Source organism: Aphelocoma coerulescens, chromosome 18 (assembly GCF_041296385.1).
Source record: "Aphelocoma coerulescens isolate FSJ_1873_10779 chromosome 18, UR_Acoe_1.0, whole genome shotgun sequence".
NCBI classification, from domain to species: Eukaryota; Metazoa; Chordata; class Aves; order Passeriformes; family Corvidae; genus Aphelocoma; species Aphelocoma coerulescens.
In genome coordinates, this window is record NC_091031.1 from 9,917,916 (window position 1) to 9,945,851 (window position 27,936).

Genomic DNA, 27,936 nt, shown 5'->3' on the forward strand with positions numbered 1-27,936 from the left:
GCAAACCTCTGCTCGTATTATCTGCGTGAGCACAGAGCTGGTGCTGCCATCAGGACAGGACACCCTGTCCCCTCTGGGCAGGAAACCAGGGCATTCTCAGCCAGCAGGTATGTGGTAGCAGAGCCCTAAAGCTCCACGGGGGATTGAAAGCATCCAGCTCGTGGAACAGAGGCAATGACCACGTGTGAGGTACTATAGGGACAGGGGGAGGATACGGAAGTGAGGATATAGGAAACTGAGTTTGGAGGAAATGAGAAAAACAGCAGGGTATAGGCCTTGGGTCCTTGACGGAATCCTTGATGCCAAAGGATTCCATCCTGCTGGTGTGGGCATTGGTTACCTCACTACAAGTGGGGATATTCGGGCATGAAGGGGTTAAGCTGTCCACGCTCTTTTGTTTTGCCCTGCCTCTCCCTTCAGAGGAAGATTTGCCTATAAAGTTATTTTTAGATGCCTCGCCAGCAAATTTTGTGGGAAGACAGGCAGCCAGCAGCCCCCGGTGAGCTGCTAAGCCCACCCCTCTCAGCTTACAGAACATAATTAGCAGATAATCATGCCAAAATCACAGACTCCAACGGGCTAATTTTATCACATGTGCTGACGTCGGTGAGCTTGTTGAAAGTAAGTTGTGGGCTGTTGGTTCAATGTGTTTCCTAACTTGTTTATGAGCTGGTGCTCCTGTGTTCTGTGCAAAGGCAAGATCAAATGCAGGTCTTGTCATGCAGCAGCCACTGGTGCTTTGGTTGGGTTAGATAACACAGGATATTTCCCAGCATTAAAATTGCATTTTATTGGGACGTGGTTGCTGCTAGTGGTGTTTCCAATAATACTGCTGTGTTTTGCTGCAGGGTTGGTGTGGAGGGTGTTGGAGCTTTGATTCAGCACCACATTCAGGCACGTGCTTTGAGGCATACTTATTCCACTAACCTGTAATTATATATCTATAAATGTATATATAAAAAACTGGAGGTGCCTGCTGGGATTGGGCTGTAATTTCCCATGATTTAAATGGAAAATTAAGCATGTATTTTTAAGCCACATTTATACTTAGGAGTTTTGCTAATTTAAGGCCTTCGTAACTCCTGCCATTTTTTTAGCAAAGAAAAATATTAAGTGTCAGATGGTTGGGCTGAACAGCTTTCAGGACCTGCATACCTCTCTTGGTGATAGGGTAAAATAAAGATACTTCTTAATAGAAAACACAGTCATCCTTCTGGGTACAATAAATCTAAGACAGGTAAATATAATAAAAACCATCACTACTTCCTCCTGATAACAGAAAGATGAAGTTGGCCAAGGTCACAGGGTCAAAAATAGGCTCTTTGATTTTTTGTCCATGGGCTTGGAAAACCTAACTCTGAGACAGGTACTGGTTTGCAGCTGGCAAAGGTGGGCTGGGCTGTCCCAGAGGTCAGCAGAACATTTTGGGTTCCCTTGGTTCTCAGAAGTGCCTTTTGTAGGGAGTGTTTCCCTTCTGTGGACAGATGAAGGTTTGGGGTCAGTCCTGCAGTGGCCAGAGGAAAGGCAGGGGAACTCATGAGGTCTTTTCCATTTCCAGATACATCTCTGGTTTTGCAGCAGGATTCTTAATGAATCATCATCCTCCAAAATGCCTCTCAGCTCCTGCCTGAGTCTCCCTGCAGCATTTTGGATCTGGCTTTATAGAAGCAAATGTCAGGCACAGGAATCAGTCTCCCCCAGGTGAGCATTTAGTGTTTTGTGGGAAAATAGACCTTTGTAACCTGTTTTCATTTTCTGAACATTTACCATGACAAAAAGTGTCTGTAGCTGAATTGAACACACCTCGAGTATTTGCTGCAATATTTATCCAAGCCTGTACAGCTGTGAAGTCTTGCATAAAGTCTCACCTGAGAGTCCTGTTCTTTGTGATTTTATCTTGTGCTTTCAGGCTAAATAAGAAAAGCAGTGGAGGAAGTAATAGCTCAGGCTGAAGTAATAATTTGCTGACAGGCTAGCAAATATATATTTGTCTAGCATATAAACTTGGTTCCTTTTTTCCCTGATCATGATGGAGGCTACTTGCATAGAGGAAATATCCCTTGTGATAGAGAGCCAAATTCCCTGGGCTCTGGGCGTATTCAAGTACTCTGTCTGCCTGTCATATGACAAATTGATTCAGTGGCAGAATATGGTACCGTTGCCTCAAGCAGGCGAGTGCCATTCTGCAGGAAGCATAGTTCATCCCAACAGCTGCCTCGTGAGCAGCGTATGGGAGCAGCAGAGAAGTGACATCTCGCATGCAGGGGCTGTGGTGGCAGCTCCAGAAATGAGATTGCCAGTCTGGTTCCAGCCCCAGTTCCCCCTTTCCCAGCCATCCATCTCCCGCTCTCTCGGCTGCTCCGTGCGTTCAAATCCAGGCGCTCTGAAGGAGTGAGTCGTGCCTAGCTCGCACTCCACACTTGTTTTTGTTGTCTAGAATTTGTCTGTGGCTCTTCAGAGAGAGAAAAGAAGTCCCATGAGTGGAAATATCACCATTTGCTGTGAGGCAGTTGCCAAGGAGGGTGCCGGTCTCATTGCATTGGGGGTGATGGCATTTGATACTTGTTTGAGCATGTGGAGTATTTTTGCCAGTTGTTTGTCAAAAACTTGCTCCATGGGAGAGGAAGGAGGGAGGTGGGATGTGGGAGAAGGAAAACCCTCCAACACTATTGTGGGTTGAGTTTGGGTTAACTTCCAGAGCTGTTGGGGATGGAAGAGAGCAACTAGTGATAGGCACATAGTGATGGGGCAAGGGGGAACAGTTTTAAATGAAAAGAGGATTTAGATTAGATGCTAGATAGAAATCCTTCCCTGGCACAGGTTACCCAGAGAAGCTGTGGCTGCCCCTGGATCCCTGGAAGTGTCCAAGGCCAGGCTGGACAGGGCCTGGAGCAACCTGGGACAGTGGAAGGTGTCCCTGCCCATGGCAAGGGGTGGAACAAGATGATCTTTAAGGTCTTTTCCAACCCAAACCATTCTGTCATTCTGTGTGTTCAGGTTCATTTGCACTGCAGTCTCAGCAGAGATGATTGTTTCAGTTGTGATCCAGCTCCCACTGGATCTGCAGTTCCATTTTTCCATCACTCTGTGCAGTTTCAGCCACATCACCTGTCCAGCTCTCTGCGAGGTTCCTGGTGTGAATGCCACAGGGTCTTGGCTCCAGAACACACTCAGCTCCTAGGGTTCAGTGAAGCCTTCAATGCCATCCTTTGAAGCTGAAATCTTCCAGTAAAACATTTCAGTGGAGAAAAGAGTGAATCCTGATAAAACCATGATTCATTAGAGATTTTCTAATCAGATCTATTTATTTCCCAGCTTTCTCAAGAATCACTGATTATTAAATATCAATTACATTCACCATTTTTACTTGGCTTCCAAGTCAGCTCTGAAGACAGACAGAAAAGTTACTGCTGGTAGTTCCAATCCTGCCAAAAACCTCATGAGAATCAGCTACTGAGGTTTCTGTGTTTGAGCACTGACAGATGGAAATGGTATCTGATGCTTTAGTGTTCTTTAATTGAGCTCTCAAAGGCATGGCAAGGTCCAATGGCTGGAAACGGACGCCAGAAAAATTCAAGTTAGAAATAAGGTACAAATATTTAACAGTGAGAGTAATTAAACTTTGGAACAGTTTATCAGGGTATGGGATGGATTCCCCATGGTTTGATCTCTTCAAATCAAGAATGCACATCTTCCTCAGAAACACTCTGTAGCTCAAACAGAAGTTAAGGGGCTCAATACAGATTTTTAAAAAATGTAGTTGCATGACCTGAGTGATGCAGGAGGTCAGGCTACAACATCTGAAGAGATAAGAACCTGTGCATCTAAACCCAAACAAGTCCCTTGATTCCAAGCCCTGCATTTAGACTTAATTCAGGCCTAAATTCCCTCCCCTGTTCATTATGTCTACTTGGAGAAGCAAGAAGGATTTTCTAAGGCAGTAGTTTGAGGAGTTTAATGCAGTCTTTTCATCTACAAGGATTTTGGCCAAGCTGCTGAAGAGCTTGAACCTTCCCTTTGGGCTCTGCAGAATGGCTCTTTCTCATCCCAGGTCTCAGGTGGTTCTCTGTGGTTAACTAGAGCTGCCCCTGTGGTCAGAAGTGCTGTTGAGCAGTTTTGTCTTCGGGAGCCAGGTATTCACTCCCCACATCCCCATGGTTCCAGGAACCCCCTTCTCCTCTGCTTGTAATTCTGGGGATTCTGCTCATCTCCGGAGTTAAATTTACCTCGGTGCCACTCAGCTCTTACACTCTCTGGAGTTAATTAGTGGCACTGGGAAAGCTGAATCATGAAGTGCATCATTAAGAATGGCACACAGGTTAGGAAAATGTCAGGCCAGCAGCGTTTCAGGCACCTCCTTTTTCCCAAGGCTCCACACGCTGTTTCCCCAGTTTCACGTTGTAACAACTGGGGTCGCAGCCGCAGGGGCTGGATGCTGCTGCCAACAAAAACTGGCAAAACAGAAGGTGGAAGAGGTCTATTAATTGGCTCCAAGTACCAGTTTCTCTAGAGGGGCTTTTCTTACCAGAGGGAAAGTGTTCAGCAGTGCAGGAGCAGGTCACACCTGCAGAGCAAATGGCTTTCCTCAGTCTGAAGACATCTACAGACCACAGTAATAATAGGGCAGAAATATCAGAGTTGGATTTTTAAGGGACGTCTGAGAGTGCAGAGGAATTGCCCTTTATTAAAAAGGCCAGAGCAGAGTCTCTCTCGGTGCATATCGAGTGCAGAATACAGATCCTTCACAAGGATCCTTTGCTGGAGAGGGGAGGAAGGAGGTGGGTGGAGAAGAGGAGGAGACAGCGAGGGAATTTAACCCTTAAGGACCTTCCTCAACAACCTTGCTTTGCAAAGAAATCTTTGCCATGGAAGCATCTTCTCCCCCATGACTGAGGGTTTTCGGTGTGCACAGAGAGCAGCTGGTGGTTTTTTGGGAGACCTGGTTGTGTCTATCCTGTTCCAGTGCATTAAAGCAGATCATCCTGTGTATCCTGGGTTGGAGGGACACAGTGAAGTCTTTGTTTGCTCTCTCCAGGCTCAGCCACATGAACCTGAGCAGCCTTAATGGCTGTTTTGTTGTGTATCATCTGTTCAGTGAAGCGTTCAGAAGCACTCTTGGATTTGGGGGAGCATCTGACAGAAGACTGACAGAACATTTGGGTCTTTATGAGGATCATAGGATTGTTTAGGTTTGGAAAAGGCCTCTAAGATCATCTAGTCCAACTGTGGGTCAGTGGGTCCTTGTTTCTTTGTTGGGTGGTACCATTGTAGGACAAGAATTCAGGGGTTGGTTAAGCCAGTGTCTTTGGTGCCATGAGCAAGGCAGAAGGGACTGCAGAGCAGCAGCTGGGGGACAACCTGCCCCAGACAGTTCTCTCCTGACCTCCCTTGCTGGGAACCAGCTCAGACCCCACATGTGGTGCTGGGAGACTCTCAGTGAGTGCAGACATGAAGTTACACGTTTTGGTTTGGGTCTCTGGACACCGTGCATGCTCCCACGACTGTGTATGGATTCCTGGCATAAACTGCATTTATTCTCAAGGAGCTTTGCTGCTTCTCTGCAGCCCAACATACTTTACATCAGGATCTTATTACTTTTCTTCTTTTTTCTTCTGTATCTCGAGTTCTTTTACTCAGAGTTTGAATTAAGATGCAGGAGATCGAGAATTCTTGCTCAGACTTAGTTGTTTATTCTATCTTATCAGTAACACAGCTGCACAGAGTGTGCCTCTTTGTTGGAAGGGTGAAAATGGACATGAGTTTTAATTTTCCAAGCTTTTTAAAGTCTAAACTAACCAATTAGGAGATATGTTTTTACTTACAACCCAATTACTAACTTTTCATGTTCTGCAGTGCGGAACTTTTGACCCAATGACAGAACATTCAGATTGGTAAAGAAGAAGGAGAAAGAAGACATAAATCCACACCCCAAAATCCTCCATATTGTAACCTATTAGTACCTATATCTCCTAAACCTAATTTTCTACATTTCTACATATTTCACCCAGCGACATAACTTTTAATTACACAGCAACAACCTCAGTGTTATCACACAATTTAGGAAGCTTTTCCCAGGGTTTTGGGTCGATTACAGTGTGTTTCTGAGGATCACTGCTTCTCAGCAGTGAAAGGCTGAAATTCTCAGAACCCAGGGTTCCAAAAGATCTTGCAGTCATCACGTTCTTTGGTATTTTTGTAGGGGAAACCTGGCCGATGTGGGGGTTGGGGAGGCTTTGGAGCATTCACTGGAATCACCGTTTTGGGAATAGCTCTGCCTGCTGTGTGTGCTGTTGTTCTGAAGCCTTGGATTTTCTCCTCAGCCCTCGTTCTTGGTCCTTTGTTTTATTGGAGATGTGTTGGATGGACCAACAGCACAGCACAACAATGATGTAAGGAGTTGTGTGCTGTTATCCAGGGCTTGTGCAGCTGCGGGTCCAAGGTTAGCTGGAGAGAGCTGAAGGCAGCAGTGGTGTTTTTTTAATTCTAGAACACTCCTTGCAGTCTTTGACTGGGCAAAATCCTATCCCAGTGTCCTGCTGTGAATGGTACAGAGGCACCCAGTGTGTGCCACAGCCACCACAAGTGGAACCCATCTGGAAGAGCATCCTGATGGCTCCTTTCTTGGTCCTGCCTCTGCCTACAGTTCTGTCCCTGCCAGGCTGTCACCTCCTCTGTGCCTCTACATCCCAGGAGAGTGGCCACCTGAGGCAGAACATTGTCTCAAGCTCACGTGGGATGACTTGCCATCCTTTGGCAGGTTTAGGTAATGTTTGTGTCACAGACAGGGTGACTCCAGCAGGTGAGAATCACCTGGGGCTGTCTCATCTGGCAGCAGCACAACGCAGAGTGTCAGCACAAGGTTCCTCTTGTGCTGCCTGTTGCAGCACCTTTGCTGCTTTTACTGTTCTGAACCTGTGACCTCCTGCACAGAGAAGACAAAACCTTCATTTCCTCTTTTGGCCCCGTATCTTTATTTTCCTTCAACCCCTGCATGATGTCCCTTATCAGTTCTGTGAAATTTCTTACTGCTGACTTACATTTGTTGCCATCACTGTTTCTTGTTTTCTATGGAGAAGAATTTCCCATTTATTTTCTACTTTCTGATTTGGCTTTTGCTTGTCCTCCAAGCCAGAGCAGCTTTTTGCCAGCTCAGTCTCCCTTCTTTTCCATGGGATTGTGGTTCCTCTTTGTAGGGAGGAAAATGATCTTGAACCGTTCCCAATTATCAGTCACAGATTCCTGCTTAAATTCTTTCTTTCAATTGTTTTGCTTTGTAATTATTTTCGGCTTTGTTAAGCTGGCATTGGAAATCATCAAGTAGATACATTACTCATTTGGACTTTATTCTATTTGCACATAACAAATGTAATCAAATCAGTCTCTTGTACCTAAGCTGCTGCTATATTTTTACATTCTGTCATCAGCTCCCCTTGATCTACAAAAATGAGGTCTAATATAGAATTTCTTCTATGTTAGATGCAATTGTTTTTGTGTCTGGATATTTTCAAGTATAATTTTAGGAATTCCAAGCACATTTTTAGTACTTTCAGCACAAGGCTTCAACATATGGTTTTCAAAATGAAATCCCCATAGAAATGCAGCTCTCTTTCTTGAGTGAAATAACTGTGTTTACAATAGCTCAGTGCTACATGAAAATGATAGTGTTGTTAGTAATATTGAACAGAATTTTGAAGAGTTCAATAAATATTTCTGTTTCTTACAAGGGAAATAGGGAGATTGTGTGATCATGTCCTTTAACAATAAAACACCTTTTATACTGAATGAGGGTTGTATAGCAGCTCTTAATTAGAGATAATAAATACCAGCAAGTTACATCTGTGTAGAAGAATTTTAGCTGTGTGCCATTATTTTTATGGGATAAACAAGGTGGCTCACAGACCTCGGGATTTTTCTGCCTGACATAAATCCTAGACAAAATAATGGAATTGCTGATAGGGCATGTAATTAGTAAAGAATTAAAGGGATTAATGCAAGTAGTGTCAATCAACGTGGGTTTATAGAATACAGTCCTTGTCTAATTAGATTTTTTTTTCCCAGTAAGATTACAAATTGTGCTGATAAATGTAATAGTACTGATATGATAAACTTCTGAGCTTATCATATCCCTTCCTCAGGGAAGGCCTGAGGATCCTGATCTGATCTCATGGCTGACCCTGCAGGTTGGGCTGGGTGACCTCCTGAGGCCCTTTCCAACCTGGAACACCCAGTGGTCCTGGGCAAGTATTGCCTTTGGCTACAAATAACTTCTTACACAAGACTGGGATGGTAGAAAACCAATTAGGCACCACTGAAACAGATAAGAAACTGCTGCACTCTCCAGTTTTAACTGGACATCCATCAGTGAGTGGACATGCTTCTAATGGAGTCCTGGGGGTTATCCCAGATCTACCTCTGTGGTGAGGTCAAAATCTGAAGAAGAGATCACTGAAATAAAAGACCTATCACCAGTGCAGAACGATTCGGGTGCCATTAGTAACCTAAATGAAAACAAGCAGCACGTTTTAACAGGAGCCACATAGAGCTGAGCCATGTCCAGGGAACTGCTGACACTGAAAAAGACGTGTGGAGCTGTGGGACCATCAGCAAGCCCAGACTCCTGTGAGGGAGTGTGACAGAGAAGGGAAATGTTGTATCTGGGGGTATAAAAACACAAATATTTGAGACTAGGAGGAAGGGACTCCTCCTGCAGTTTCCTGTTGTGACTCTGGTAGTTCAAGGAAGATGTTGTCATCAACAGCTGGAGAGAATTGAGAAAAAGGGCTCGTTAAGTGATTGGAAAGCACATCCACCCCCTGGAGACTGGAGGAGACACTTTGCATCATCTGACAGAGAGGAAGGTGACAAAGAGTTTTGATCACTCTGATGGACAGAAACATAAATATAGTGAAAAAGCTGAGTTCAGTCCAGCAAACAAAGGTAATAAAACCCAGTAGAGAGACACCCAAAGTAGAGGAACTCAGACTAGACATAAACCACACTCAGCAGTGAGAGCAATTAACCACTCGCAGCAGCACACTGAGAAATATGAAGCTCTCTGTTTCATTGGAAATTTTTACATGGTTTTCCTTTTCCTAGTATTTCTGCTCTGGTTTTAGAAGGAATCAGTTCTGGGAAGTCTTATGACCTGTGTTACCCAAGGGGTCAGAAGTCAAAATCACAGTGGTCTCATGTGGTTTTGTCATCGATTACTCCAAGGGCCTCTGACACAATGTGTGCTCCCAGCTCAGCTGCCTGTGTCTAACACAAGAGGAGGGTTCACAAAACCAGGCTGATCTAGAAGTGAATCAGGAGTTTTATTTGTTTCTTAACAGCTTAGATGAGGATTTTAGGAAAAAACAATGAACCCGGGACTGAATTTTCTGAAAACCTTGTTAATTACTAAAGTGCTGCAGATACAGATTAATTCACTCAGCTTCTTATTGATTCCTCCCCCTCTTTGGAGATTAGAGGCACATCCACACAGACAAGACAGGCTCCTCTTATTGCTGTGTCCCCCAGGATGAGAGCAGTGGTTAGAGGGTATCTCTGCACTGTGTTCTGAACTCAGTTCAGAAACACACAGTGGGAAATCAGCACAGATCCCACTAGTGTGGACATTCAAAAATCACGTTCATGTCTCAAATGACTTCAGGTTTTATCCTGCCCATCGCTCCCGGGTGCTGGGGGTAGCAGGAGCTCCCAGACACATCCCACCCAGCAGGTAATGTCACTCTGTGCAGCACAGCTCTGTCACCCACTCCCTCACCAGCAGGTACTGATGCTTTCCACTGACTAAGGACATACCCAAGACTAAATGGGATGTTCAGAAGGTGAAGTGAGGAGAGATGAATGCCCCCTGAGACTTGTGTCCGCAGCCCACTGGTCCTCTCATGGACTTTACATCCCATTGGACATTAATTCATCTTTTGATTCAGCCCTGAGAGTGCCCAAATGTTTTTAAACTCCTGAATATTTTCAAGAATTCACCTAGACACTTGGAAACAGCAGGGAAAAAGAAGAGCAGCATGTGAATGAATGTGGTTAACGGGTCATGGCTGTTCCCAGATCCTTCTCTTTAATATAATTACTTCATTACAACGTATCCATGTCACAGAACTTCTATAAACAAGTGCTGATGTCTAGCTGCTCGGATTCTTTAAAGTCCAGATCTTGGAGAGGAAAAGAAATTTGGAATGGAGAAAAATAGCAATTAGAGTCAAATGGTAAAATGGAGAGTTAATGTGTAGTGAGTAAAACTCCTTTTAGTGGAAAATGTTTTTTGTGTTAACTTTTGTAAGAAAACAGTTTTCCATACTTGTCAGGCTTGACAGTTAAAGTTAATGGTGTTAAAAAACAGAGTACTGAAAAATGTTCCCCTCAGTGTGAAAGATTTATTCAATGAGAGTTTGCTTGGAAAGTTATTTTGGCTAAGAGTTCAGGCTTTTGCCTAATGCTTGGAACAAAGATCCTTGCTGTGTTACCAGGATGGGGACACCCCCAAATCGATGATTTCCCAATTAAGATGACATCACTATTTTGTTGTATTTTTGACCCATTTTTGAATAGAATACCACACTTTAAATGTATTTTTTTTTTCCCCTTCTGGAAAAACACATCAAGCAAATGCTGATCTCACTCTGCCTGGAGTAAAGCTTGGGACATGCTGGGATGCTCAGAGACTGAATTTGTGAGTTAATCTGCACTGAAAGCAGACTGAAAAGTGACTTGAACTGTTTCTACCCATTACACGCTATTTAGCAAGGTCGTTAGGGCCTGAAATTTCTCATGTCATATTTGTGTGGCCAAAAAAGGCTGTCCAGTAGCAGAGCTGTCTCTCCCTTGGCTGTGCTGGAGGCAGAGGTTTGTAAAGGAGTTGAGTGACAGCAGGAGCATGGCTTTGTGCTCTGGGGATCTTTACTCAGCCATTTCTGGCTGCCTGGTGACCTACTGGGGAAGGAAGAGTTTTTCACCAGTGCCCATAAACCTACAGACATGAAGCTGCTTGACCTGACAGCCTGCTTGCTCCTTACTCACCCCAGTACTTTTGTAAAAAAATTGTGCCTCTGATCCATGTGGGTGGAAGTTGAGGGCGGTTTCCCTTTTAAAATCAGAGGGTTTTGTGTCTGGAAGCATCCTCTGGATTTTCATCTGCTTGTGACACTGATAAATTAGGTTTATCACTTCACTCTGGTGTCCCTGACTTAGGCTGTGGGGACACACATGTGGGTTTTGTTCTGACTGGGGCCCATGTCCTTCTAAAGCAAAGGCTCATGAATGGGCTTTTGAAAGCTGTCTGCTCATTGTCCCCCTTTTCAGCCTCCTAATTTAGTGCTACTTTTTATCATTTGGACCTCTCAAAATATCTGAATTCTACCTATTAAAGAACCCTGTAAATATGGAGTCAGCGTAGGCTGGCAGAGGTCCACTGGCCCCCAAGAAAAGCTGGTTGGCACCATTTGGGAATCTATTCTGGTGTTTAGAATAAATTCATCAAGACAGTCCAGAGAGGCAGAGATTAAAATGAATAGTGTTAAAGCTCTGGTTTGGAGCCCACCCCTGTCAGAAATGATGTTTTCCTGAGTTCATATTGAGCAAGACTGCATTGCATGGCTTCTTCAGAAGAAAGACATAAACATCTTGAGGCCTCCATGCTCCCTGGGCACATGGATGTACAGGTTCTGTGTTTAATGCACAGTTTTGGAACTGCTGCTCTTTCCAGCCCTCCCATTTGCTTTATCCTGTTTGGATCCTGGAGACTGCTTGGCAAAGAGGAAACAGATCATGGAGCCCTCGCTGAAAACATCTGAGAATGCAGTGTGTGCTTGGTCTAAAGGTTTCCCAGTGATGCTTTTAATCCTTCAGTAAATTAAACCCTGAATTGTACCCCCAGACCTCAGTGATATGGGGGACTGAGGCACAGCACTATCTGGGAGCTTTTGGATGTGTGGGGTTTCAGCTTCTGTACAGAGAGGTTTGTAAGGCAGAGTTGGAGCCTCTCACCCTCCTCCAGCTACACCTCATTGGACGCACTGCAATGATCCCATCTGGGATTCTGGGATCAGCACCAGTGCAGCAGCAGATGAGACCTAGGGAAGAATGCTGGTTATGTCCACCTTCACATCTGTCCAAGAGAGGCTTTGTTAATGTTACAGCTGAGTCAGATACCCCTGACTTGGTAGATGGATGTGTTTATCCTGGAGAAAAATTCCACATTCCTCACTTTGTGATTTCTGAGAATCCATATTTACCAGTGCAAGGGGCTGGGGAGAGCAAGGAGGTGGCAAGATCCACATGGGTAAAGTCATTAAACTACCACTTTGACATATATTTCTTGAAGAGTGTTGGAAGATTGTCAGATTGACAAGGATTTGAGCAAAAACATTCACCACGTGGTTCCCAGAATGGTTCCTAAATCCAGCTTTAGGTCCTGTCATAAAAGAAGACTGATTTCTGCTGGCACAGAAGAGCTGCATCTTTGAATTGTGAGTGCTGCTGGTTCAGGGAGCTGGAATGCCCAGAGATGGAGTCAGAACCCAGCTTTGTGCCCTTACAATCAAAACCCAGCCACAAGAGGAGTTTTTTCTGCAAACTATGTTGCTCATGGATGTTTTCACTGGTCTGGAAGCTTTCTATGGAGATCGATTTCAAGTTACCCTCCTACTTATCCTCTGTGCCAGCAGCCCTGAGGACAAATAAAACTGACCCCAGGATGAACTGTCCTCCTTGTCAATACAGAGTTTTCTGTTTAGCTCAATTTATGAGTATGGGTTTGGACTGATCATTTCTGTGCCTGACTGGGTTCAGAGCCATCTGCCTTGTGTTGGGACTCCACGTGCTGCCTCTTCAGCCAGACTTCAGATGGTCGTTCTGGCAGGAGAAGGCCAGGTTCTCAGTTACATGGTGGTAATAAATGGATTTCTAAATGGAAGGAAGTGATATTGTTATCTATTTGGAAGCATCGTTGCAGCACTCTGTGTGGAAAGGAAAAATGTGGCCACCATGTTTAGCTTTATTATTATTATAACGCATCATCTTCTCTTGAAAGTAGATGTGGCCTTCAAAAGAGTCCAAACTGCAAGGAATTTCGCTTTTTCCTCCTAGAAATATGTTTGCTTTTAATGACACTTTCATCTATAAAAGCTAAAAATAACATGCCTTATTAAATTCAAAGCACTCTGGGACAGAGTTTGCTCGCTCTTGGCTGAGAAGGTAAAGCTTTCCTCTGAGAGGATCACGTTTTCTGTTGGGTTTGGTGTTTTGTCTGCCTGCCAGCTGCAATTTCGTGTGGCTGTGGAAAATGCAGGGGACCCGTGAAGCATCATTCACAAACCTGGGACTCTGAGGAGCTGGTGTCTCCTTCCTACGTGGAGAGAAGTTGTTGCTGTCTCCTCCTTTTGTCAGGAGGAGAGCCAATGGTGCCAACACAGTTGATACAAGCATTCAAGCCACTCACACTGGTCTGTACCTGGACTTTTCAAACCTTTGGTTGCCTCAGAAGATGTTTCTAGTTGCAGTCTAGCACTGTAGAGCAAAACTCACTGGGAAACCGCCGAGTTTCTGTTTTGGTTTGGGAAGGGAGGGAGTGGAAATACAATAATTTCAAACATATGTGGCACTTCAAGGTACAGTGCTGCCACTTGGTCCTCAGTGCAGGCAAGAAGTGTCACTTCCTCTGTGCACAACCTCATCTAGATTGTTCCTAGAATTATACCTGAAGAGGGAAAGTAGCACAGTGCAGCCCAGCACGTTACAGCTTAGTAAATGGTGTCAGAAGTGCGTGGTGTGAGGAAGGAAGTGAGGACAAAGGTGCAAGGGAGTCAGGATGTGAGCCCGAGGCTGGGCTGGATGCAGCCCAGGAGTGGTGTGGAAGAACAGGATGCTGGAGCACTGGGTGGGAGGCTGAGCAGAAAACTGGAGACTTGAAGAAAAGATGAGTAATGGAGCCCTGCCATGGGCAGGGACACCTTCCACTAGACCAGGTTGCTCAGGGCCCATCCAACCTGGCTTTGACCACTCCATAATGCTCCATAATTCACTGGATGCTCCAGAGGGGGTGGCAGCAGCCAAGCCAGTGCGTTGATGCCTTTTCCTGGTCTTAAAATCAAGAGTCAAACATGGTTAGAAGGGGAAAAAGGATTTTACCTTGGTATTTATTTTAAGGATCTTTAGGTGTACTATGTCCAGGTCGAATGCACCTCCATGCACCCCACAATGCCCACCCCCAAAAGATCTGGTCTAACACTATGGGTGTTACTAATTAGCAGATCTATCAAAGATTCCCCAATGAGAGGCTCAAGTGAGCCCCCCCTCCCCAAGGAGCCTTCCCCTGGATGGTTCTATCTCAGTTTACAGAATGTGTTCTGGAGAGGACCTTGGGCTCTGGGGCACACTGATCCCCAGCTACGAAGCTTCTAAAATGTTGAGTCTCTTAGCTTAACAAACAAGTCCAAGAATGAGGCAAAAAGCACTAAGAATACAGAAGTTGTAAAAAGGTATAACAGGGGTATAAAAGAAAAGGCAAAAATCCTTCATGGCATCAGCGTGTTACCCTCGGGATCCCAGCTTGGATGGGGCAGTGCAGCTCTGGTCTGGGAGCTGAGGAGTTTTGTGCTGAGGTGTGATGGTTGCACTGCACAGGTCAGTGGGCCTGTAGGAGCACTGATACACATCTTCAGACAACCTTCAGTTCAAATCTTCACCTTACTTTCTACTCAACCCTTTGTCACATACACCTGGGCTCAGATGGAACCAGATCAGATTTTATCTCACTTACTGAGATGCATTTGAGTAGTTTCCAATTTCTCATCTCTAACTGATTGTTTTAAGACAGTCACAGATGTAGTTCAGGGTAGGTTACCTGTCTTCTGGAGAGCAGTAAAAGAAACTGGAATATTATACCCGAGGGAAATCTCAACCCTTCTCTTTTTATTGCAACAACTGGATGTGGTTTTAGAATGTTAAGGTGTATATTAAGTAATTTAAAGTAAAAAAATAATAATAGTGGGTGATTTTGCTATTGATGAACTCTCCAGTATTTTCTCCATTCCCCATGTGAGCTCCTGCCCTGGTGAGAAGGAGAGTGTTTCTTAGCACGGCTCTACAGCACTGAGTTTTTTACATGCTGGTCTGTTTTAGGCTGCATGTGGTGATTAGACAGAGAAAAATACAAAAAGCAGCAGCAGCAGTAATTTGTGAGGGGTACCCACCACATAACAGCTGGCTGGTCATGGTGTTGCAGGACATCTTTGCCTCCATAATTAGGCACTTGTTTCCCAGGAGACCTTGTGCCCCTTTCACGAGTTTCTGAAAGATTGTGTAGGGGATTGAAATGTTTTTGCAGCTGATCCATATGAAATACCACCAGGTTAAAGGAAAAGAAAAGCCACGTTTGTTGGATTATGGTTTCCAAATCCTTCAACTTCTGGAGAGGGCAGGAAGGGGATTGGAGAGGGAATCACGACTGGAGCAATTAATCTCGCTGTAGCTTGGACAACCCTCGTCACAGGCTGACAGTGATTTATGAACAAGGCTTTGATATTTTTCTGCTCTGTCTCAAGGAGGAGCAAAGTGAGATCTGCCCCAGTGCAAGCTGGCATCGTTCCATGGGAGCTGATGCTCTTACCAACCTTTCTGGGGGCAGTTTGTGGCCTCCCAGCATCGCTGGGAGACATGAGTACTGATGCTGGTCCTCTGTCTTGCCTGTAATGGTGAAGTTTAATTTGAGATGTGCAGCAAGATCTGGAGCTGTTCTCACCACTGACTGCCCACGAACAAGGGACTGTGCTGAAATGAGTGAGGATTAAAACAGGTCAAGATGTTCAAAGCCACGGCTGTTGCTGTCCCTCGTCCCCTGGGAGCAGAGCCCGACCCTCACCTGGCTCCACCTTCTCATCAGGGAGTTGTGAAGAGTGAGAAGGTCCCCCCTGAACCTCCTTTTCTCCAGGCTGAGCCCCAACCCCCAGCTCCCTCAGCTGCTCCTCAGCCTGCTCTGCCTGGCACTGAATGACTTCTGCAGCCTTCTGTCAGATGCAGGGAGCTGAGGAAGGAAACCCCCCCTTGCTTCTTCCCACCTGCACAGGCACTTCTGCCACAGTTCAGTTCTGTAAATCAAAATATTTGCTGTGCATCTGACCCATAATTCATGTTTTCTTCAGCCATCATGCTGGTGAGCCAAACACGAGGTTGTAGAATCTCAGAGGTGGTGGTGGTGTTGGTCAGTGACATCCTTGATGGCCTTGCAGGTTTTTCTAACCTGAATGATGGTTCCAAGGGGAGGAGCTGCCAAAACTCCCAGAAACCCCATGTGGACGTTGGGCATCTGTCTTCCTGGTGCCAGGAAAGGGCTTGATTCAGTAGTTCAGGGCTCCTTTACATGTAATTTGCATGCACACAGTAATTTGAGAGGTTTTTTTAAAGTGAAAAGACTCAACTCTCCTCTTGCACCCCATTCAGAGAGAATTTTGCTCATTTGTTTGGTTTGGACAGGAACATGTTTGTCGTGCTGAGGTTAAAGACTAGATGTGAGGCTGAGGAATAGAGCTGGGTATCATTCTTCATCCACCTCTAAATTCAGGTGCTTTAGAGCTTTTACCAGTTCAGACCATCACAGCTGCTGGTGGGACAGTGTTTGGTCTGATTTCACCTTTCTCAGCCATTTTGAAATTCGAGAGTGCTGAAGCTTTCTGCTGAAATGCAAACAGCATCTTTGCCTCTAATCTCCTTCGTTTCCTGAGGCTGCCCTCGTCTCCATCTTTCACCCAAATCCAGACAGGGGCTTCCACAAAGTCTTAAGCAGCCTTAGAACATTTCCCCAGATGATCTTCATTTCCTTTTGCCTCTGCCCTGCTCCAATCCAGCCAGGAGCTGAGGTTTCCAAATACCTTGAAGCAAGGCTATTCTTGTGGTTTTGCTACAAGCTTCAGGGAAAGTCAGAGGGAACATTTCTCGAGATATCCCCCAGATCTGGGGAATTTTCAGCCTTGTTTTCCAGATCTTGCAGCTTTGGACAACTTATCAAAACATAGATGCTGAACTGAATTAGTGAACTATGTGAAGATTTCCTGTTACTAATAATATATTTCAGTGTCAAACTTGGAGCAAATGGGGGTGTTTGTGGGTTAAAACCAGTTGTGTGCAGGGCAATGTCCTGTTGAAGCCAAAGGACAGATGTCATTCAGAGGAGAAAAGTCAGTCCTGGACACACTCAAATGTCCTTACCACAGCTAAGCCTGTTCTGACTTCCCTGCCAAAACTTTTCTTTCATTAAAAAAAAAAAGAGAAAAAAAAGAAGAAATATTTTAATTAAATACAAATTTCTGGGGAATATATCTGTTGCTTTCTAAAAAGCATCCACACTTTAGCAGTAACTCAAAGACAGAATATCATGGCTCAACAGAACTATTTACATTTTAAAGCTTTTCAGTTGAAAATGTGTATGTTTTGGAATTGAAAATCTGTTTTATGGCTTTCATTTTTATGGGAACACTGGAAAAATTTCTGCTTCAGGGAAGGACTATTCTGACTCTAGTAAGATTTTTATTCTCAGAACCAAGCACTGTTTTCTCAAAGAGACATTTTCACATGTAGTTTCTTATATATTTTTCTTCCCTCTTGCCCCTCAGACCATTTCCCTTGACTTGCTTAACCCTACTTGAAAACCAGTATGAGAAATGAGGTTTTGTCTTGCTGGCTCTGTTGCCTGGCTCACTGTTTTGGGCAGTTAAACAAACATCCTGGAGAGCTCTGTGGCTTGACTGCAGCCACAAAAATGCAGGTTTCACAGTGGGAGCAAGCTGAAAGGTTATTTGCAGGCCTGAGATATATACCAGCACTTCATCCACCTGAGCCCAACCTCTGCTGCTGGGTGATCCTGCTAGGGGCAGGCCAAGCCCCGATGATTTTAATATAAATGGGCATGACAAGATGAGAGGCCAAATGCTGAGTGGATTTAATCATCTGACAAGTGCAATGATTAATCTTAAAATATTCTGTAGTCAGCCCCAGAGTGGAATTTCTGCTTAGAAATAAGGCCAGCAGCCGTGGACGTTTATTTGCTGCGCACAGCGACTGGGGAAGCTCTGGTTATGTGTAAAGCTGTTAGCAGTGACAGACGATGAGTTGTTAAATAACTGCATAACTCATCAGGCATGGGAAGGTGCTGCAGGGGGGCTCTCCCTTCCCTGGAGAGCCACTGTGGGCTGGGGACATGTGGGCTTTCCACAAATGCTGTGATTTTGCCTTGCCAAGTGCTGCTGCCTTTGCTTTCTGCGGGCTGGGGTTCTTTCCCTGCTGCACTTAGCTCCTTTTCCTTCAGGGTGCTGCTCACAGGGTCATTTTTTTTTTTTTTTGGCAGAGATTCACACTGGCTCCTCGTGCACTGGAAGACTGAGGAGGAGATGGCAGAACCAGACTGTGAGCCTGGTGAGGGACATTTTCATTGTGGAGTTGGCCTCTTGTATTTCTCACGTGTGAGTTTAGTTTCCAGCCCAGATCCAGGCGAGAGCAGGCAGTGAAACTAAATTTCCAGGGAATTCAGTAGCCCCATGCAATCTCATCTCCCAGTCTGGCCTGGATAAAACTGGAAGGTGCCCAAAGAATGGCAACAAAGCTGGGGAAGGGGCTGAAGCACAAGTCTGATGAGGAGCAGCTGGGGTGGCTCATCCTGGAGAAAAGGAGGCTCAGACGGGACCTTCTGGCTCTCCACACTGCCTGGTGAGAAGGTGGAGCCAGGGGGGGTCAGCTCTGCTCTCAGGAATGAGGACAGAACAAGAAGAAAAAGCCTAAAGTTGCACCAAGCACAGTTTAGATTTTACATTAAGGAAAATTTCTTCACTGAAAGGGTGGTCAAACAGTGGTGCTGGGCAGAGAGTCCTTGCAGGACTGTCCTTTATGTGCTCACAAACACCTATCAAGCAACGCCGTGGCTCAGAGTTCAGCAGACAAAGTGGAGAAAGCTTGACAAATTAGATTTGTTAGAGCAGACACTGCAGAAAGTCGGGGCCATGAAAAATATAAGCCTAATATCGATTATTTACGGTGTGCTGGGATTCCTGACAGGGTATTTCAAGAGTCCTGTGTGACCTGGCTTGGGTAAAGATCCTCCTGAAGCAATGTGATGAGCTCCTCTGAAACCTGAGAAGGAGAAGAAAAATCTGTAAGTCACTGATGCTGCCTCTGAAGCTGTGCTTGCATCCACTTGATTTGGGCTGGCATTCCAGTGCGGAGCAGGTGAAAGAAAGGCTGCCAGGGCAAGTGCCCCGCAGGGCTTGGCAGTGGGGCAGCAGGGGTGAAAATGGGTTTATTTAAAAGATAAAACAGATTGTACAAGTCCTCCACGCTCCCAAATCTGTGGCGTCCGTGTTGACTGTGGAAAGCTGTCTGCAGCCATTCTGTATCAGTTTGATCAAATGGTGCCTCTTGTTCATGACTTGGACTTGAGCCCCACCACTTTTAGGGGAAAAAAGTGGTGTGATGCACTGGATTCTTTCTGCTTGATAGTTCCTTCCCTTCCCCTTCCCCTTTCCTCCTTCCCCCTTCCCCTCCCTTCCCCCCTTCCCCTTCCCCCTTCCCCTTCCCCTTCACCCTTCCCCTTTCCCCTACTCCCTTCCTCTCTCCCCTTCCCTTTCCCCTTTCCTTTCCTTTCCTTTCCTTTCCTTTCCTTTCCTTTCCTTTCCTTTCCTTTCCTTTCCTTTCCTTTCCCTTTCCTTTCCTTTCTTTCCTTTCCTTTCCTTTTCCTTTCCTTTCCTTTCCTTTCCTTTCCTTTCCTTTCCTTTCCTTTCCTTTCCTTTCCTTTCCTTTCCTTTCCTTTCCTTTCCTTTCCTTTCCTTTCCTTTCCTTTTCCTCTTCCTTTCCTTTCCTTTCCTTTCTTTCCTTTCCTTTCCTTTCCTTTCCTTTCCTTTCCTTTCCTTTCCTTTCCTTTCCTTTCCTTTTCCTTTCCTTTCCTTTCCTTTCCTTTCCTTTCCTTTCCTTCTTTCCTTTCCTTTCCCTTTCCTTTCTTTCCTTTCCTTCCTCTCTCCACGAAGCAGCACTTGCTGCTTCCACATGACAGGAGAAAAATGTTTGAAAGAGCAGTATTAATAATAATAGCAACATTAAAGTGTGGGGAAGGATTACAAAGGTAATTCTGAGATCCTTCTCAGTAATGCAGGCTATTAACAAAAGATAATCACCTTTAAGTTAGTCACCTTTAGCCCTGAAGTAAAATGGAGGCACAATTACTCAATGCAGTACAGAAGTAATTTGAAAAGAGATGGATGAAGAGTCAGCTCACTCAGTTCTTGCTTGGGAAACCAGCCAGGGCCATGTTCAAAAGAGAGGAAAACTCAGAGAAAAAAATGGCAGCAATAAGTGAGTCATTCCTGGTGTCCTTCTCTCCATTCTTCCATCGAATCTAAAGTCATTCACTCGTTGGAGCACGAAAAGTGAAAGGGGGAAAAATAGGAGAATCATGTGGGAAAGCAGTTCTTCATGTTCCTTGTATGAGCAGCATTTGGAGGCTCTTTTACTCTGGACTGCCATAAAGCATCTAGGCCCATTCTCTGTGTGGGACTGTGGGGTTTTTGCCATCAGAAACCACTGGCCATGTGGCTTCATCATTTCTGTCATGCTGGGTCTGGGTCTCAGGGGCAGCCTGAAGAACGAGGTGGGACGAGCTTTGCACGGGAAAGGGACCTTGTCTACGGAAAGAGGGCTCAGGAGCCAAGGGAATTGTCATGAGCAGGGCCAAAAGGATGTGACCACCCTTCTGTGCTGGAAACAGGAGACTCTTTCTCCACAACAACTGCTGTGGGATCCTTTGCCTTGTGTCCATACCCTGCCTCTTCCCAGAAACTGGCCCAAGGTTGCTGGAGTACAAGGGCTTGCTAGTTTTTGTCAGGTTGCTCTGAGTGCTCCCTTGTTGGTTTTGCTGTTTAAAAGGGTTATTGGAGTTTTATGCTGGGCAGAAGGAACTGGACTCTGGAAGAAGTTATGAGATTGCAAAAGTTACTTTGAAAAGCCTTTCAAGCTGCAAAGACGAGCAGTTGGGGCCCTTGGAAAGGCCCAAGGCAGGGCTGCAGCCACATGCAAGTCCCCTGGACAGGCTGGCACTGACTCACCATCTGAGCTTGCATTCAAGCAAATAAAATTCCCACTCTTAGCATTCCCACTGATTTTCTTTCCCACAGAATAAACCACTGGAGCTGGGCGTCCAAAGCCGTCCCTTGTCTCTGTGTTGCCTCCATGAGCAGCAGCAGGATGAGAGGCAGGCACAAGATGAACAGAGACTGGCAAGCCTTGTGGCACGTGGCTCAGCCTGACCCCCACCCTGGAGCAGCTGAAGAAGTCTGTGAGAGATAAGCAGGCATGAGAAACTGCAAACAGAATCAACTCCTTGGGAACAAAACGGAGAGAGTTGCTGCGAGAGGCATTGTGAGTGGCCACTGACCCACCAACCAAGGGGAGAAGTCCAGTCCAGACCAGTATGGAGTGGGATAAATTCCGTGTTTCTGTTTTATGTCCTGCCTGAGCAGGCGAGGGGCCCTGTGTGCTCGTTCCTGCACTGTTCCCCAGTGGCTCTGTCGGGACTGCTGCCTACTTTGGCTTTAGAAGCATCATGGTAGGAGCTCAGTACATGATGATTCTCAGAGATATTTCTGCAGTGTTAGCTCTGGTTACTTCTTTTCCATTGCACAGCTCACATGCAAAAGCTCCTGCACTGGTGGCCTGCCTGGTCTAGACACCCCAAAATCCTGGTTTTAGTGTTGCTGCTGCGTGCAAACATCAGTGTCCTGGAGTAGGGGCTTGTGTGAGAGCAGTGCTGCCAAGGGAGTCCTTCAGAGGAGTTTGAAGGACATGAGAGAGCCTTTGAATGTCCAGGGTTTCCTTGTGCTGCAGTTACTGGGCATGGCCAGGCAGCAGCCAGGATCAGGGTGGAGGTAGAAGAGAACTCACCCTGCCCTGGGAAGTGGGGGGTGAGAGGAGACAGGGGATTGGTGTCTGCTTTTGCAGCTGGAGCCGTTTGATGACAAAGCTATCGGTTTGGGGTTTGTCTGTACATCTGGGTGACATGTAGCATTATGGGAGGCTAGCAAGGGGCAATGATATGAGGAGAGGGAGGTGTGGGGTCTGTCCCTGCTGGCTGCACAGCTCCGTGGATCAGAGGAGGGCTGCAGTGTGTCTGGAAATTCTCTGTATGCCCATCAGCGCCTTCACTGTCAGTGAGTCTGCATCCCGGGCCTCCAGCCAGAGTGGTGAACATTTAGGACCCAACCCAGGAGGGCCATAACCACAGCAGAACCTTTCCACCCCACTGCAGATTTAGGCATTTCAACTCAGAGTTTCTCTCCTGGGTTTTTGGGGGGCAGTACCTGCTCGGGACTTTTTACCCCATAAAACCTTGCTCACTGTCCACCCCATATTCAGGCTCAACACCCTGGTGGAGAACATCTCAAGAAGACAGAAAAATTAGCTAAATTGACTAAATGGACTAAATTGACAGTGCATTTAACTGCTGTTAACCCTTGGTGTGCTGTACACGGGGCAAGCTCTGAGCTTATCACTCCATGTGCTGTGGGGTTTTCTGAATGCCCTTGGCCTCCAAAACTACTGAGATGGGTGCTGCTGACAGTGCTGACCCATGTGAGCTCCTGGAGATGTGTTTTGCTGCCTTCTTGCTGTATCACCATGTTTTGGTAGTCTCGTGTAATAGGTGGCAGAGTTTTTATTGGGCATTGTGTGGGCGACACTTTTTCCTGGAGGATGTACAAGCTGGATCAAACCCCAGCAACCTTCCCTGTTGTGTGAAAATGAGGAGCACAGAGGTCTGGGCAGTGTCTTGTGGCTCTTAGAGATGTTTATGTACCACATTCCTGTTGAGAGCAGTGTGGTTTTTGGGGAAAGAAGAAAGGGGAAGCAGCTGAAAATCAAATCCTTCGTGTGTTTTGTTCACCTGAAACCCAAAGCAATTTGTGAGTTCACTTTCAGTATCTTTCTATTAAAGCAGACCCTTTTTCCATAGAAATTGCTCTCAGGTTCTTGATCAGCTTGAATAAGCACAATGCCTTCCCTTGTCAGAGAGGCCCACTTCAGCTGTAAATCTGATGCTGAGAAATTAGATTTCTCTACTGCTCCCAAGCTGTCATCAGAAGAGTCAGACAACGGCGACTCGTGGGGAGAGCCGAGTGTGGCATCGCTGGCACCAGGCAGGGCTTCTGTGGCTCACCAGAAAGGGAGGTCTGCCCTTCAAATCCTTACATGGTTTGTGGTGAATGAGCTGAAAGAGCTGTGGACAGAACCTGGGGACCAGGAGCCATTTAACTCCTGCTGCATTCAGCTGAGCCAAATATGATAATCCCCCAGCTCGTGTTCCCCATGTTTTAAGGGTGAAAATAGTGTTTTTCATCTTTCAAAAGCCATGGCAAAGATGGGGTGGTGTCTGCAAAATGGTGGTGCACTGGTGGTAAAGTGTCCCAGCCACCTGCTGACCTTTTGGGCTGGGGCCAGAACTGTTTTTAAAACTACTAAAGGACGACTCACAACATCCACTGGTCACTGTGGCACCAAGAGACCATGAAACAAGTCCTCAATTCCAGAGACTGCTTAGAGGAAAAAGTTAAAAAATATAACTACATGAATAGAGAGCTCTTTGTTCTGCTTTTGATGGTCTTTAGTATTCATGTTTTTGAGATTTTTCTCTGCAGACGTAAAATTCAGAAGAGCATTTTAAAGAAAAATTAAAGCTGAGATTTTCTTAGAATCACATGTTTCCAGACACAGGGGAGCTGAGAGTAAAGCTCCAGCTATAATCCTGAGATTTGGCAGCGCTCTTTGTATCATATTAAGTGATGGTCTACAGCACTCCTTAATTGCTGCAGGCTGAAAACTGACTCTGGCTCCCGACAGAGGTCTTCTGCTAATTCTCAGTACAGAAGTTTCTCCAGTACTTCTGAGTGAGTGGGAAATATCACTTTCTAAAGGGCATAGGTACAAAATTACAGAGTGATGTGACCTATATACAGCTTGAACAGTGTTTTTAACTGTTTTATTCAAAACAAAAATTGAGTATAGGCAACTAAAATGATCTACTCATGTTCCTGAATAATCGTACTGGTTATTTTGTCTTTATAAGCCTTGGAAATCTGTTGAGGACCAGCAGAAGAGAGAGTAGGCTGCTGGTTAAAACAGGGCAGTCTGTGATCTGGACTTGATGGGCACATGCAGAATCAATCCACATTTCTCCTCTTGGTCCTCTGTGAACTGGCCTTTGGGCAGGTCCCACGAGAGGCAGTGTTACCTACCAGGTACAGCACCACTCTGAAAAGAATTCTCTTTTTAATGTTCATTAATTTTGGACTCTTTTTGGACCCTAGAACAGGCACTCCTCTGAGTTGTCTGCTTAGGCACAAAAGCTCTCGGGGCAGCAGCTCCTGTCTAGGTCTGGCGTGGGGGGACCTTGCTGTGAGTCAGGGCAAGGTTTGGAACTGGGCTGGGCTCCCTTGTCTCCATTAGGATGGATTTATGGCAGCTGAGCCTGTTGTCCTTGGCCACAGTGGAGACAGTCCATAGGTTCCACTGGAAACCCTGCAGATGTAGGAGGAGCAGGACCTCCTGGATGACAAAAGTGTTTTGCTGCAGAGCTGTCAGACACCATTCTGAGGATAGAGGAGAGCGAAGCTGCCCTCTCCTCCAGCCAGCTTACAGCAGATCCCCACTGCTTTCACAAGCATCCTCCACCTGCTCCTGGGCCTGACTCTGCCCTTGCCAAGGCTCTGCTACAGCTGTCTGTCACTGCTGAGCAGCTCTCCCTGTCTGGAGATGTTGCCTTTTGCTTTTTTGGCACTGTGCAGGGGAGCAGGGATCTCCCAGGGCTGATACCCTGGGGAAGTCAACATCTCCTGTCCCACGGAGCTTCTCACACTGGAAAATCAGCAGCAATTCACTGTGGAGGGGGGAACTGGGGCAAAAAGGTGATTTATCTCAGATGGGGATGCCTGTTCTGCTGTTCCCCTGTGCCCCTGTCCCCGTCCCTGCCCTTGCTGTGCTGACACATCCAGAGCTGGCGGCTTCGCGGGGCTTTGTCTCCGTGCGAGGGCTGGCACGTTCCAGCAAGCTGCCACACAAACACAAACATCAAAGGGCTGCTGTGTGTGTGTTTTCCTGAAGCAGCTTTCTAGGTTTTACTGGGCTATAAAATACAGCGACGAGGATATAAAGGCAAAGCTGTGATGGACTTAGCAGAGAGCCGAAGCGAGTGAGGAGAGAAATGACGAAAATGAGAAAAAGGGTTATGAGCGAGGAATGATGTATCAGCCCTGTGTCAGGAGGAACAGGTTTTGGAATAACTGTGAAGGGCGTAAAACTGGTTTAGTCATTAAGGGGGAAAAAAAATACAGAAAAAGAAAGAAAAAAGAAAAGGAGAGAAAAAAAAGCCTAATAAAAATGAGTAAAGGAGGGAACTTCAAAGCATAAATTTCTCGACTGCATGACACTGATGTTTTGAACAGTTGTTCTGTGTGAGATAGCAGCAGTGATTTTAATGAACTTTAAAGAGCAGTATAAATAGGAGAAAACAAAGAAAGACAATCACATTAGCTCAGAGCGAGGCACTGAGCTAATTGACTGAACAGGATTTAAATGGCAGGTTATTATTTTTTTATTTATGTGTATAAACCTATTTTTCTATTTGGGCTTAAGAAAATGGAATAGAATAAACCCGAGCATCTCAATTTGGATTTTCAAGGGAATCAAATGCAGGCTTGATTTCCGTGAAGAACATGAGCTGACAAGCCAAAGGGCAGTGAAATGGTGTAGCAGAGAAAGCAGGAGCCTTTTGCTGGCCTGGGAGGGGGCTGGGTGGGTAGAAGAATTCATTTTAGTTTGATGCACAAACTCTTTCTGATGTTTCAAATGGATTTCACAGTGTGGCTGCATGGGGACTCAGAGGATCAGAACCATCAGAAATGGGGTAAAAACAGGTCACCTTGTTCCTGGAGTGGGTCACCTCTTTCTCATCCTAGGCTAGAGATTTTCTTAGGCTTTGGATTTTCAGCTTAGAGCATTTGTTTGTACTTCTTGCTTTCACATGAGCTGTGGGCTCCCTGTCCCCACTGCTGTGGGCAGCAAATGTGCAGAAGGAGCTGCTGGGGGAAGTGGGCTGCTCCATGTCTGGCAGCCACTCCTGGGCTTGGATAATGTGGGATATCTCTGGTGGCTGCCTTCCTGGACTTACATACTCAGTTAAAAGTCTTTTTATTGATAAACCATATCTCACTAATGCTTTACTGATGGTTAAAGAACAATTAGAGCACTTCCCCCCCAAATTTGGTAGGAGTGAGCAAAGAACTCAGTGAAAAAACTCTGCATGAAGTAAATTAGAAAGTCAGCTAATGACTGAAAGTTGGAAAACTGTCAGACAGATCCACTTGTGGCGCTGACATTTCTTGTCAAACCTCTCTCACCTGCTGTACGTTTGGTGGACTCAGAACCACAGCTGTGGAGACAGAAAAAGGGAGGCAGCCCTGAATGTTTGCAGTGTCAAATGTTTGCATTCTGGGCTGTAGAGTAAGTGGGTTGTCTTGTTAGACAAATATGTGGTCCTTCAAGAACTGCTAAGGAAATTAATTAAAAATTACAATCTCTAATTGGGTCCATGACTGGAAAGCCAATGGCCTGTGTACTTGGGTGCAGAGTAGTACAAATTCAGATTGCAATCGCTGCTTTTTAATTCCCATCCTGCCTTGCCCTGCAAAGACTTCAAAGTTTTGACCCACTTCAAGCATTAGTGAGCTCATCAGCTCCTCCCAACGCCCATCATCCCTCTGCTGCTTGTGAAACAGGTTTCTTCTGCCCTGGGGAAGAAGTTTCCACCCCACAGCCCCTGCTCTCACTGTCACTTTTCGAACTGCCTTTTTTCTCCTTGGAAGAGGCACTTGCTGTGCAGTGATTTCTGCGCTGACCACGCATGATGCTTGAATATTTTGCCAAAGTCCAGCAGCTGAAGGGGGGAATTGTGTCTCTGATTTGTTAACCACAGTTCTGGGTGTGGGTCAGAACAGTAGAGCTGGGAGAAAGTCCAGCCTTTCTCCTTCAGTTTTTCCAGCTGTCACCCCCCATCATCATTTTCCTTCCTTGATTAAAGAGCGACGTGGATTCAGAAACCCCCCAAAAAGGCAGCCTTTGGTGGAAATGTCATTAATCTGCACCTGACTCCATATTTGTTTTAAATTAAAATTCTGGAGGAGTCCATGTACTTTTTATATTCATTCTTCCTCACCCCAAAATGGACTGGCCCAAGATGGACATTTCTGAGCTGCTCAGATGGTGAGGTATTAGAGTGATTACAACCATCAGCACTGAGATTAAGGGACTTGGGTGGAGAAAAGAGGGAATTGGGGAATGAAAAAGCAGAAGGAAGGCAGAGGAAGAAAGGAAAAATGCTTCAGTGCCTTCCCTTGCAACCTAAAACCAGCTGCATTCCAGTCCATCAGCTCCTCTTGCCTGCTTTATTTTGAGTGCCCATAGTCTCAACCATGGGAAGTCCTTGTGAGTGTGTGCAGAGCTGGAGGGAACCAGCCAGCTCAAAGCAGAAAGGAGGCCCCCAGTTCTGCCAGCTTCTAGAATCCAGCCTGACTTGAATGCTTGCTCGAGCCTGCCAAAAGCTCAGGGAATAGAAAGGCTCCTGTAGTGCTGTTTGCAGAAGGTTTAATAGGTCAGTCTGTTCTTTTTGGCTTTGCTGAGCTGCGTTTCTGAGCCAGACGTTCTGACTTCTTTAGTGCCAAACTCCTGATACGGTCAATGGGGCTGACTTATGGGAAGTGCCTGGCCTTGCCTGGCCTTGAAGCTGTTGATCCCCCTCCAAGGGATTCAGGTGGGTCATTCAGAGCAGGGATATCAGAGCTCCCTGCTCCTGGCCGTGCTGCGCTCGGGTGCTTCTGGCGCTGAGCCTGGGAGCTCCACGCT

At 45.9% G+C, this 27,936-nt stretch overlaps 1 long non-coding RNA gene across 1 annotated transcript; it reads left to right on the forward strand.

The window, feature by feature from the left end:
• Window positions 1–468: 468 nt before the first annotated feature.
• Window positions 469–26,500, forward strand: LOC138120118 (uncharacterized). The gene is made up of 4 exons (XR_011155741.1): window positions 469–621; window positions 1,559–1,701; window positions 18,353–18,420; window positions 21,165–26,500. It is a non-coding gene; the product is annotated as an uncharacterized lncRNA (long non-coding RNA).
• The last annotated feature ends 1,436 nt before the right edge of the window (window positions 26,501–27,936 follow it).